This window comes from Gobius niger (assembly GCF_951799975.1).
Source record: "Gobius niger genome assembly, chromosome: 11".
Lineage (NCBI taxonomy): Eukaryota > Metazoa > Chordata > Actinopteri > Gobiiformes > Gobiidae > Gobius > Gobius niger.
The window spans coordinates 2,845,387-2,857,356 of NC_136862.1; positions in this window are offsets into that span (position 1 = coordinate 2,845,387).

The following is an 11,970-nucleotide window of genomic DNA, read 5'->3' on the forward strand; positions in this document are numbered from 1 at the left end:
TCTCATTTTTTCGTCAATTTTATCTCACTTTTTAAGTCAATTTTTTGTCAATTTTTGTCATTTTTTTTGTCAATTTTTTGTCACTTTTTTCACATTTTCATCCTTGTTTTTCGTCTCAGTTTTGTTGCTATTTTCACACCTTTTTTCCAGAAGCTTTTGGATTGGGGTAAAGCTGGAGAAAATGTTCTCGGTTCAGGTGGGAGTTAAGGGTTAAAAATCTTCTATGTTGAATTCTAGTCTAATTTGAAGTCCAAGATACAAATGTTTGCGCCAAATACAAATAACAAATAACGACTACTAAAGCTTTTACCTCGTCTAAGACCAAATCTACTCAAACCTTAGATTTAATCTGTTCATTCATGTAAATTTATGTCATTTCTTCCTTAAAACAAGAGTGCACTTCTTTCAAACGCCAGTGTTGTGCATAATATATGACCTCATTGGGTGCATTGAGAGTATTTCTACCTTTTTTCTCCCATTTAACTCCTAGAATGTTAAAAGTACTCTCTGATTTGTGTAATAATGTTTCTCAAAATCATCTTGAGGGCCAGAGGTTCTGTGCTGGAGGGTTTAAGATGTAGCGTTTGAACACGGAGCTCAGACTCACAGATGTACCTTAAACCCGCCGCTGGTCAGACCCGCGTTACGCTTGGCCAGAACACACTTCATCCTGAGGAAGAACGAGCGCTCCATCTCCAGCTCTGCAGAGACGCGCACGTGAGCGGAGAGACGTGCACGTGGTCAGAGGCACGTGCACGTGGTCAGAGGCACGTGCGCGGGTCACGTGCACGGAGCGGGACTCACCTGTGCGGAGCGGCTGCAGGTGCGTCCCCAGCACCGCGCTCATCTCCTCGTGGTCTGAGGGGTGGATGTACTCGAAGATGCTGTTCCCCGTCAGCTCCACCTGCACACGAGCACACACTGATGAGCACACACACACATACATACATACGTACGCACGCAGACACACACACACACTATTATTATTATTATTATTATTATTATCATTATTTATTGAAACAGGGACAATGTACAGAACCATTAGTCTTTACAACAGGAGATGGTTTGTACCAGATTTAGCTCAGCAGATGTTTTCCATCCGCAGGTGTGAACATAAAGCATTACAATTACAATCTATAAATCCAATCTACAATAAAATCACTGTATAAAATACGTTCTATGCTTTTCCTAAAAGTGTACACACACACAAAAAACTAAACAATCTCTATAGTTTACAATACATTCATTAATGCTGACACGACTGATCCACAGACAGTTTCAGACGGTCTGGAAGTTCGTTCCACTGTTTAATGGAGCGAAACGAGAAGGCACATTGTGCAAAGGCCGACAATCTTTTAGGAATGACACAGCTTTTATTTGCAGTGGATCGAGTAGCTCTTGTATTTTGCTCAGAACAAAGTCTGACAAAGTTCTTCAGTGGTGGTGGAGCTGCGTTATTGGTGATTTTGAATCTAGTTCTTAGATTATTGTATAGGATTAGATTGTCAAAACTGAGCAGTTTGTACTTACTCAGGATATTGCAGTGATGATGATGAAGTGTTTTTTTATCGAGTGCCTTATAAGAACCCCATAACCTCATAACCCCCTAACCTTAATCCTAACCCTGACCCGAAAACCACATCTTGACCCTCAAACAGTCCTTCAAAGAAGTGAGGACCACCTAAAATGTCCTCACTCTGTTGGTTAAAAATTCAAAACCCACTCATAGACATCATTTATTACACAGACCCTAAACTTAATCCTAGCCCTAAAACCACATCTTGACCCTCAAACAGTCCTCCAAGGAAGTGAGGACCACCAAAAATGTCCTCACTTTACAAAAATGTCCTCACTTTACAAAAATGTCCTCACTCTGTTGGTTAAAAACTCAAACAGGCCCTCACAATGTCGTAATTTCTAGAACACACACACTCATAGACAGAATGTAACTAAAGGTTAGGGCAACACTAACCCTAATCTAAACCCAATTCTAACCCTAAAACCACATCTTGACCCTCAAACAGTCCTCCAAGGAAGTGAGGACCACCTAAAATGTCCTCACTCTGTTGGTTAAAAACTAAAAATGGTCCTCACAATACTTCTATCTTAGTGAGGACACTTAATCCTAACCCTAAACCTAATCTGAACCCAATTCTAACCCAAACCCTAAAACCACATCTTGACCCTCAAACAGTCCTTCAAATAAGTGAGGACCACCAAAAATGTCCTCACTTTCCAAAAATGTCCTCACTCTGTTGTTAAAAATTCAAAATGGTCCTCACAATGTCGTAAGTACAAGAGCACACACACTCATAGACACAATTTATTACCCTAACCCTAAACTTAACCCTAACCCTAGCCCTAAAACCACATCTTGACCCTCAAACAGTCCTCCAAAGAATTGAGGACCACCTAAAATGTCCTCACTCTGTTGGTTAAAAACTAAAAATGGTCCTCACAATACTTGTATCTTAGTGAGGACACTTAATCCTAACCCTAAACCTAATCTGAACCCAATTCTAACCCTAACCCTAAAACCACATCTTGACCCTCAAACAGACCTCAAAGAAGTGAGGACCACCTAAAATGTCCTCACTCTGTTGGTTAAAAATTCAAAATGGTCCTCACAATGTCGTAATTACTAGAACACACACACTCATAGACATAATGTAACTAAAGGTTAGGGCAACGCTAACCCTAATCTAAACCCAATTCTAACCCTAAAACCACACCTTGACCCTCAAACAGTCCTTCAAATAAGTGAGGACCACCAAAAATGTCCTCACTCTGTTGGTTAAAAGCTCAAACTGGTCCTCACAATGTCGTAAGTACAAGAGCACACGTACAAGTTTTGGGTTTTGTGTTGTTTTGTGTTGTACCTGTGAGAGGCCGAGATGAACCGACGCCGTCTCTGAAATGTACAGGATTTTTCCATCTGCCGCCACCACGAACACGAAGCCGTCCAGAGTCTGAGGAGACAGAGCTGAACGTGAGAGCCCCCCCTGCTGGAGGAGACAGAGCTGAGCGTGAGAGCCCCCCCTGCTGGAGGAGACAGAGCTGAGCGTGAGAGCCCCCCCTGCTGGAGGAGACAGAGCTGAGCGTGAGAGCCCCCCCTGCTGGAGGAGACAGAGCTGAGCGTGAGAGCCCCCCCTGCTGGAGGAGACAGAGCTGAACGTGAGAGCCCCCCCTGCTGGAGGAGACAGAGCTGAGCGTGAGAGCCCCCCCTGCTGGAGGAGACAGAGCTGAACGTGAGAGCCCCCCCTGCTGGAGGAGACAGAGCTGAGCGTGAGAGCCCCCCCTGCTGGAGGAGACAGAGCTGAACGTGAGAGCCCCCCCTGCTGGAGGAGACAGAGCTGAACGTGAGAGCCCCCCCTGCTGGAGGAGACAGAGCTGAGCGTGAGAGCCCCCCCTGCTGGAGGAGACAGAGCTGAGCGTGAGAGCCCCCCCTGCTGGAGGAGACAGAGCTGAGCGTGAGAGCCCCCCCTGCTGGAGGAGACAGAGCTGAACGTGAGAGCCCCCCCTGCTGGAGGAGACAGAGCTGAGCGTGAGAGCCCCCCTGCTGGAGGAGACAGAGCTGAGCGTGAGAGCCCCCCCTGCTGGAGGAGACAGAGCTGAGCGTGAGAGCCCCCCCTGCTGGAGGAGACAGAGCTGAGCGTGAGAGCCCCCCCCTGCTGGAGGAGACAGAGCTGAGCGTGAGAGCCCCCCCTGCTGGAGGAGACAGAGCTGAGCGTGAGAGCCCCCCCTGCTGGAGGAGACAGAGCTGAGCGTGAGAGCCCCCCCTGCTGGAGGAGACAGAGCTGAGCGTGAGAGCCCCCCCTGCTGGAGGAGACAGAGCTGAGCGTGAGAGCCCCCCCTGCTGGAGGAGACAGAGCTGAGCGTGAGAGCCCCCCCCTGCTGGAGGAGACAGAGCTGAGCGTGAGAGCCCCCCCTGCTGGAGGAGACAGAGCTGAGCGTGAGAGCCCCCCCTGCTGGAGGAGACAGAGCTGAGCGTGAGAGCCCCCCCTGCTGGAGGAGACAGAGCTGAGCGTGAGAGCCCCCCCTGCTGGAGGAGACAGAGCTGAGCGTGAGAGCCCCCCCTGCTGGAGGAACTGAGGTACTCGTCGCTCCGCCACTGGCAGAGGAACAAGGCCGTTCTTTTACTCAGTTGTGTCATTTTAATTGTGCTAAATCTGGTGCAGCATCTTTTTAATGTAGCTGCACATTGTCCTGATTAAAAAAAAACTAAACTTTATGCAAAACGTTGAAGTAAAAGATTGATTTGTTTTTCAGTATCAATAAAAACAGAAACTGAAGAGTGAAAACACGGACGGAGCCGCACTGACCTGTAAAAGGTGAGCGCCCAGTTCTTTGGCCACAGAGTCCAGAGGCCCGAGGAGCGAAGAGCCACATCTGTCCCGTGGGCCTAAACACACACACACATGCGCACACACAAAAACACACACACACAGACATACACACACACACACACACACGGGTATATAGGACATACATTTTAACCTCTTAACTCGCGCCTGAACCCAGAGCATTTTCTCCAGTTCAGCTTTACCCAAATCCTGTAGGCCAGTGTAACACCTCATTTGAAAGATAAGATCTACAAAACTCATCAAAACGGATCTTTTTCCTCACATCATCAGATTTTTTTCCATCCTTTTTTTTTTTTGAGGTATTCAACTCATTTTTTTCAACTCACATTTTGTCAATTTTTTTTGTAATTTTTTGTCTTTTTTGTCATTTTTGTTTCTTTTTTTTTCAAATTTTTTGTAATTTTTTGTCTTTTGGGGCATTTTTTAATCATTTTAGTCTTTTTTTTCTCACATTTTTTGTCATTTTTTTGTCTTTTTTTTCCACATTTTTTCCACATTTTTTGTCTTTTTTTCTGTCTTTTTTTGTCTTTTTTTTTGTCACTTTTTTGTCACATTTCCATCATTGTTTTCGTCTCCATTCTGTTGCTATTTTCACAGCTTTTTTCCAGAAGCTTTTGGATTGGGGTAAAGCCAAACTGGAGAAAATGTGCTCGGTTCAGGTGGGACAAATGAAGAAAACAATCTCAGTTTAAACACACATGCTCAAAAGAAAAGCAACAAAGGCCCAGAACAACGTGTGTGCGAGTTTTGTGTCTTAGAAAAAGTGCTTTCGGTCCTTCATCTTTTTAGACATGAGGGTCAGAAGAAGCCTAAAGGTCAGTGCAGTGATGGTGCACTGGCACGACGCCGAGCGGGACCTGCTCTCCGTCTACAGCAGGGGTCTCAAACTCATTTGGACTGGGGGCCAAAAATGCGAACCCAGTGTTGGTCGGGGGCCGCAACTGACGAAGCCTTTTATATTAAGTCAATTATGATATAGCAACTTTTTATTGTTTGCTATAATATAACTTAAAATAGACTATACATGACCTATCTGCACATTTTTAAGCTTCCAGATGTTTCCAATCAGCCAAACATTTGCTGAGCTTCTAAATTTGAAATTACAGACTTAGACAATTAGTTTTGTGTAATTAATCCCATTTTGGTTCTGGGCATCAGTGATGTTTCAGGAGTCAGGTCCAGTTTCTCTGTGAGCCTTTTAAAGAAATGCAAAATGTACAAATGTCATTTTAATTTAATGTAGAAAAGCCTGACCAGGGACTGGAGCTGATCATGAGCACCAGCAAAAAGCATCAGCTTCAAACTTGTTTTGCTCTGTGTTAATTTTCACCCTGTCAGATAATAAATACATCGATGAATGTGTGGACTTGGACACTTTTCCAGACTCTGGTGTGTCTGAGATCAACTCAGTGAGATTCACCTCATGTAAATAATGTGGAGTCACTGACCTCTGACCTCAGGCCTTTTTCTGACCGACAGTCAGAACTGATAGGGCTTATATTTTTTATTGTCAATGTTGCTGTAATTATTTGCAGTATTTTAATACATTTCCATATTCTCTATTTTTAATGTAACTATGGATCATGTGTTCCCACATGTGTCCTTAATAAAGATTAAATTCATTGACCTGATAATGTAGCTCTGAGAGAGATGGAGAGAAAAGGCTCCTCACTTTACTGTTGTGACGCTTTTAAACACTATGCAATGCAATGTGTTCGCTTTGCAATGTCCTAATGCTGGGTTTACACATGGGCACGATGCGTTACGAATGCCACGAATCCACATTCGTGGCCCAGGATCACGAATGTGAGTGGAATTGGTAGAGGTTTCACGCGCCACGAACTGTTGCTGCGTGCACGAATAATTACGCACGGTCACGAATATGCTCCCGCACTGCTGCGTGCGGTGGCGGGTTATTGGGAATTGTCGCGTTCTGTCAAAAAATCTGCCAAGAATTGGGCGAATGTGGACAGGATCGCCTGCCGCTCACACCGGGTTGGAGGCGGAGCAGAGAGATCTCGCTCCGCCGTGCGCCCCTGACTCGTTGGGCTCTCGCCAAATCGGGTTAAACAAAAAGTGAATAGACCAGCTCAGGCCTGTCCATAAACTGAAGAATAGCAATAGTGTTTTCAGTCTATGGGACATTCACACCAGTTCAACCCCGCTCCTGTCACGTGTAACACGGGCAAACGCATCAACAAACGCACGCGCTTCATGTCAGACAAGTCCGTGCAACAGCCGCACAATAAGGGCTGACTTTACTCCACAGAATAAACATAAAAACACTGCACTCACTGTGCACTCGATCTTCTGAGGATCAGTCGTAGAACTTGCTGCTCTTCAACCTCTTTATCCATGATTCTCACTCGTCTGGTCAGTCTCAGCTCCAGCTGGAAAAACTTTATAATCCACAAACACAGGCCTGTCTTCACCTGCCCCGCGCCCACCGCCGCTTGTTTTACGTGTTTAAGGTTGTAAATAAGCCTTAACTTATCCATGATGTAGCTGCTGGAACCACGCGCTGTTGTTCAGGGACAGCGGCGCATCTCCCTTCCCCTGTCTGATGTTTACATTCTCGCGTCCGCAGCAGCGTTGGCGCTACCGCGCAGTGCCTCATGGGAAATGTAGTTCTAATGTGTTTAATGTGATTTACCGGCGGGCCGCATATAATATAAATAAGTAATTATCTCGCGGGCCGCAAAAAATTACCTCGCGGGCCGCATTTGGCCCGCGGGCCGCATGTCTGAGACGCCTGGTCTACAGCCTTTTTATCTGTTTGTACAAATGTCCGAGTCAATAAAAGTCATTTTTAAAGTGGTTTTATCTTTCAAGTTAATCATAAGGCGGCAAATCTATTGGTGTCTAAACTAAAGAGAAGGAGTGTGTTTTCAGGCTGATTTAATGACACATTTTAACCCCTTAACTCCCACCTGATTTGCACATTTTCTCCAGTTTGGCTTTACCCCAATCCAAAAGCTTCTGGAAAAAAGGTGTGAAAATATAGAACTGAGACGAAAACAATGATGGAAATGTGACAAAAAAGTGACGAAAAATTGATGAAAAAATGACAAAAACGGACAAAAAAAATTCAAAAAGTGATAGAAATTTGACACAAAAATGACCAAAATATTACAAAAAATTTGACGAAAAAAAAAAAAGGGACAAAAAATGACTAAAGAAATTACACAAATGTGATAAAAATTTGACAAAATATTACAAAAAATGGACAAAAAATGACCAAAAAATGACCAAATGTGAATGTGAAATATCGACGAAAACGTGACACAAACGCAACAACAAAGACCACAAAAAAGTGATGAAAAAGTAACAGAAACGTGACCAAAAAAAGTGACGAAAACGTGAAAAAAAACGCGGCAACAACGTACACTGCAAAAGGTAATTAACTCGATCAGATAAACATCTCAATTTGAGCATAATAATCCACATTTTAGTTGTTTTGACAAGTTAAGAAGTTGTTGGGCATTTGTCCGAGATTATTTCACTTGTTCTGAGATGTTTGACTCGTTTTGATACATTTCGTTCTTATTTCAGGTCATTTTCTTTGCCAATGGGGTAAGAAAATTGGTCTTATCTCATTGGCAATTTTACTTTCTTATTTCAAGCGAGATTTACCCTAGAACTGGTCTGAAATGTCCTCAAACAAGCAAAGTAAACTCGGTCTGATCAGGAAAAGTGTCTGAATGAGTGAAAACCGCTCAAAACAAGAAACATTTCCTCAGTTCAAGTCATTTAAGACAATGCTTGATATTTACTTTTTGCAGTGTACGGAAACGCGTAGGTCTTAGCTTTCAAATGAGGCGTTGCTCTGGCCTTGATCTGGAAGAGGCTTTTAGATTTGGGTGAAGCCGCAGTGGAGCCCGGCGTTACCGTGGGGGAAGAGCGCCCGGATGCGGAGGTAGCTGCTGCTCAGGCGGATGACGGAGGCCTTTTTAAAGTGGTTTTACCTTTAAAATGAATCATAAGGCGGCAAATATGTCGGTGTCTAAACTAAAGAGAAACGAGTGTGTTTTCAGGCTGATTTAATGACACATTTTAACCCCACTTAACCTACATCTACAAGCACAACTTTTCAAAATGTAAAAGCTTCCTTAACCCCTTAACTCCCACCTGAACCGAGCACATTTTCTCCAGTTTGGCTTTACCCCAATCCAAAAGCTTCTGGAAAAAAGCTGTGAAAATAGCAACAAAACTGAGACGAAAACAATGATGGAAATGTGACAAAGAAGTGAGAAAACATTGACAAAAAAGTGATGAAAAATGGATGGAAAAGTGGCAAAAATTTCACAAGAAATAGACAAAAAAATGACAAAAAAATACAAAAATGTGACATTTATTTTTCAAAAATATGACAAAAAGTGATAAAAAATTGACACAAAATTTACAAAAATGTCACAAGAAATTGACAAAAAATTGACCAAAAAATGACAAAAAAAGAAGACAAAAATGTGACAAAATGTGACAAAATAATTCAAACATGTGACAAATACAAAGATAAAAAATTGATAAAAAAATTGACGAAAAAAAAAAATAAAAGACCAAAAAACTACAAAAATTTAATAAAAATTTGACAAGAAATGTGATGAAAAATTGACGGAAAAATGAGTTGAATACCCAACAAAAAATGATGGAAAAAAATCTGATGACGTGAGGAAAAAGATCCTCTCGGTTCAGGCGGGAGTTAAGAGGTTAAAAAAGCAGCAGAATATCGACGAAATCGTGACACAAACGCGACAACAAAGACCACAAAAAAGTGACGGAAACGCGAGAATAATCTTCGATCCGTTTTGTAGGTCTTAGCTTTCAAATGAGGCGCTGCTCTGGCCCAGATCTGGAAGAAGATGCTTTTAGATTTGGGTGAAGCCGCAGGGGAGCCCGGCGTTACCGTGGGGGAAGAGCGCCCGGATGCGGAGGTAGCTGCTGCTCAGGCGAATGACCGAGGCCTTGTCCAGCTGGGAGGTGATGGCCCCGGGCAGCGGCAGCAGCCGGGCCAGCTCGTACAGCTCCCCGTTCTCCTTCTCCCGCCGCGTCTTCGCCGCGCTCTTGGACCGTTCTCTCATCTCAGCCCGGCGTGTGTGAGAGCGCGCTCAGGTGTGGGGCTCCTCCACGTTACCCCCCCCCCTGGTCTCTCTGACCCGAGGGGGCGGGGGGAGTGGGGCTCCAGCTTTCTGACTTTGTTTGAATATGTGGAAACGATTTGCGCGCGGGTTTGCCTCGGGGCGGCCACCTGTCCGATGGTCGGTCCTGCAGATGTTTGGGCCTCTGCAAACATCTGCAGAGACTGAGAACAAAACGATTGCATGCAGGGGCGGACTGGCCATATGTCCATTCTGGAAGAGCACAGAAGGGCCACTGGCTCTCGGGCCACCGGTCTGGCCCCTCACTTTACCTTACCCTTACCCCCGAGCGAAACCGAGCCTTACCCAAATCTAAAAGCTTAACCTCTTAACTCCTGCCTGAACCGAGAGGATCTTTTTCCTCACATCATCACATTTTTTTCTCCATCATTTTTTTATTTGGGTATTCAACTCATTTTTGTTACTTTTTTGTCATTTTTTTGTCACATTTTTGTCACATTTTTAGTCAAATTTTTATCACATTTAAAAAAAAAAAAACACTTTTTGTCACATTTTTGTCATTTTTATGTCATTTTTTTTGTCAATTTTTTGTCGTTTTTGTCACATTTCCATCATTGTTTTCTTCTCAGTTTTGTTGTTGTTTTCACAGCTTTTTTCCGGAAGATTAAAAAAAAAAAAATCCAATACGTGTCCCACCACCTCACAACAAACCTGTCCCATCGGGCTTTTGACATTTGACTGAAAATTTGACAAAAATGTGACAAAAAATATGACAAAAAAATGACAAAAATGTGATCAAAAATTACAAAAATGCGACAAAAAAGTGAGAAAACATTGACAAAAAAATGACAAAAAAATAACCAAAAAGTGACAAAAAATGACAAAAATTTGACGAAAAAAATGACAAAAAAGTGATAAAAAGTGAGAAAACACTGACAAGAAAAAGATGATAAAAAATTGACGAAAAAGTGACAAAAAAATGACAAAAAAATAACAAAAATGTGACAAAAATTTGACCAAAAATTTACAAAAATGTGATAAAAAATTACTAAAATGCGACAAAAAAGTGAGAAAACATTGACAAAAAAATGACAAAAAAATAACTAAAATGTGACAAAAAATGTGACAAAAAATTGACAAATACAGCACGTATGATTTATGAACTGTGATATTTGACCCACATTTATTTAATAAGAAAGAGCGCGTGGAGCCAGTTTCCAGAATGTATTTATTAAATATAAATAAGTGGAATATTGATTAAAGGTGCAAATGGCAGAAGAAACATTCATATTTTATTTCCATAACTGAGTTGAGTGTAAAGTATTGTGATTGGCCGACATGGTTTTCGATGCGATGCTTTAGCCTATCACAACAAATACCTATTAGAATATATTGAAAAGGATATTTTGGTGGGACAGTTTCAAAGGGTTTGAACGTATTAACATCAGCTGAACTGTCACGTGTCATTGATGATGATGAGAATCAGAGTTCATTTACAAAAACAAATCAGTGCCATGAAAATAAAAAGTCACAATCAAATTCACACAACTTTGGATTCATCTGTAGATACAGTAACAAATATCGAAATTTAGAAAACAATTCAAAATGGAGATTTAATTAACCTCTTAACTCCCGCCTGAACCGAGAGCATTTTCTCCAGTTCAGCTTTACCTAAATCCTGTAGGCCAGTGTAACACCTCATTTGAAAGCTAAGATCTACAAAACTCATCTAAATGGATCTTTTTCCTCACGTCATCAGATTTTTTTTCATCACTTTTTTTGTTGGGCAGTCGTCTCATTTTTGTCAAATTTTCGTGACTTTTTTGTTGCTTTTTTGTCCATTTTTCTCATTTTTTTGTCAAATTTTTCTCACTTTTTTGTCAATTTTTGTCAATATCTTTCATTTTTGTACATTTTTTGTCACTTTTTCGCCATTTTTTTTCCATTTTTCGTCAAATTTTTCTCACTTTTTTGTCAATTTTTTGTCATATTTTTGTCATTTTTTTAAACATTTTTTCTCAATTTTTTGTCACTTTTTCGTACATTTTTTCTCACTTTTCGTCTCAGTTTTGTTGCTATTTTCACAGCTTTTTTCCAGAAGCTTTTGGATTGGGGTAAAGCCAAACTGGAGAAAATGTGCTCGGTTCAGGTGGGAGTTAAGGGGTTAATGAACTCCTTCAGATACAAATATGAACAATTTCCTGTAGATTATAGTAAAATATAGAATCAAATGTAGACTCATATAAGTTTTCATTCTTTTTATTTATGAATGTAAAACAAATGGTCTGATGAATAAAGCCAGGTTTACATTTACAACATTTTTGAGTTTTTGGATAAAGTTACGACTGAAAAATGTGAACCATATTTCAAAGCTCAATAAATCAGGCACTTCGAAAGAAAAAGTACATCTTGCAGAAAAAAAAAAGATTCTATAGTTTCCCTTTAATCTCTTAACTCCCGCCTGAACCGAGAGGAGCTTTTTCCTCACGTCATCAGATTTTTTTCCCATC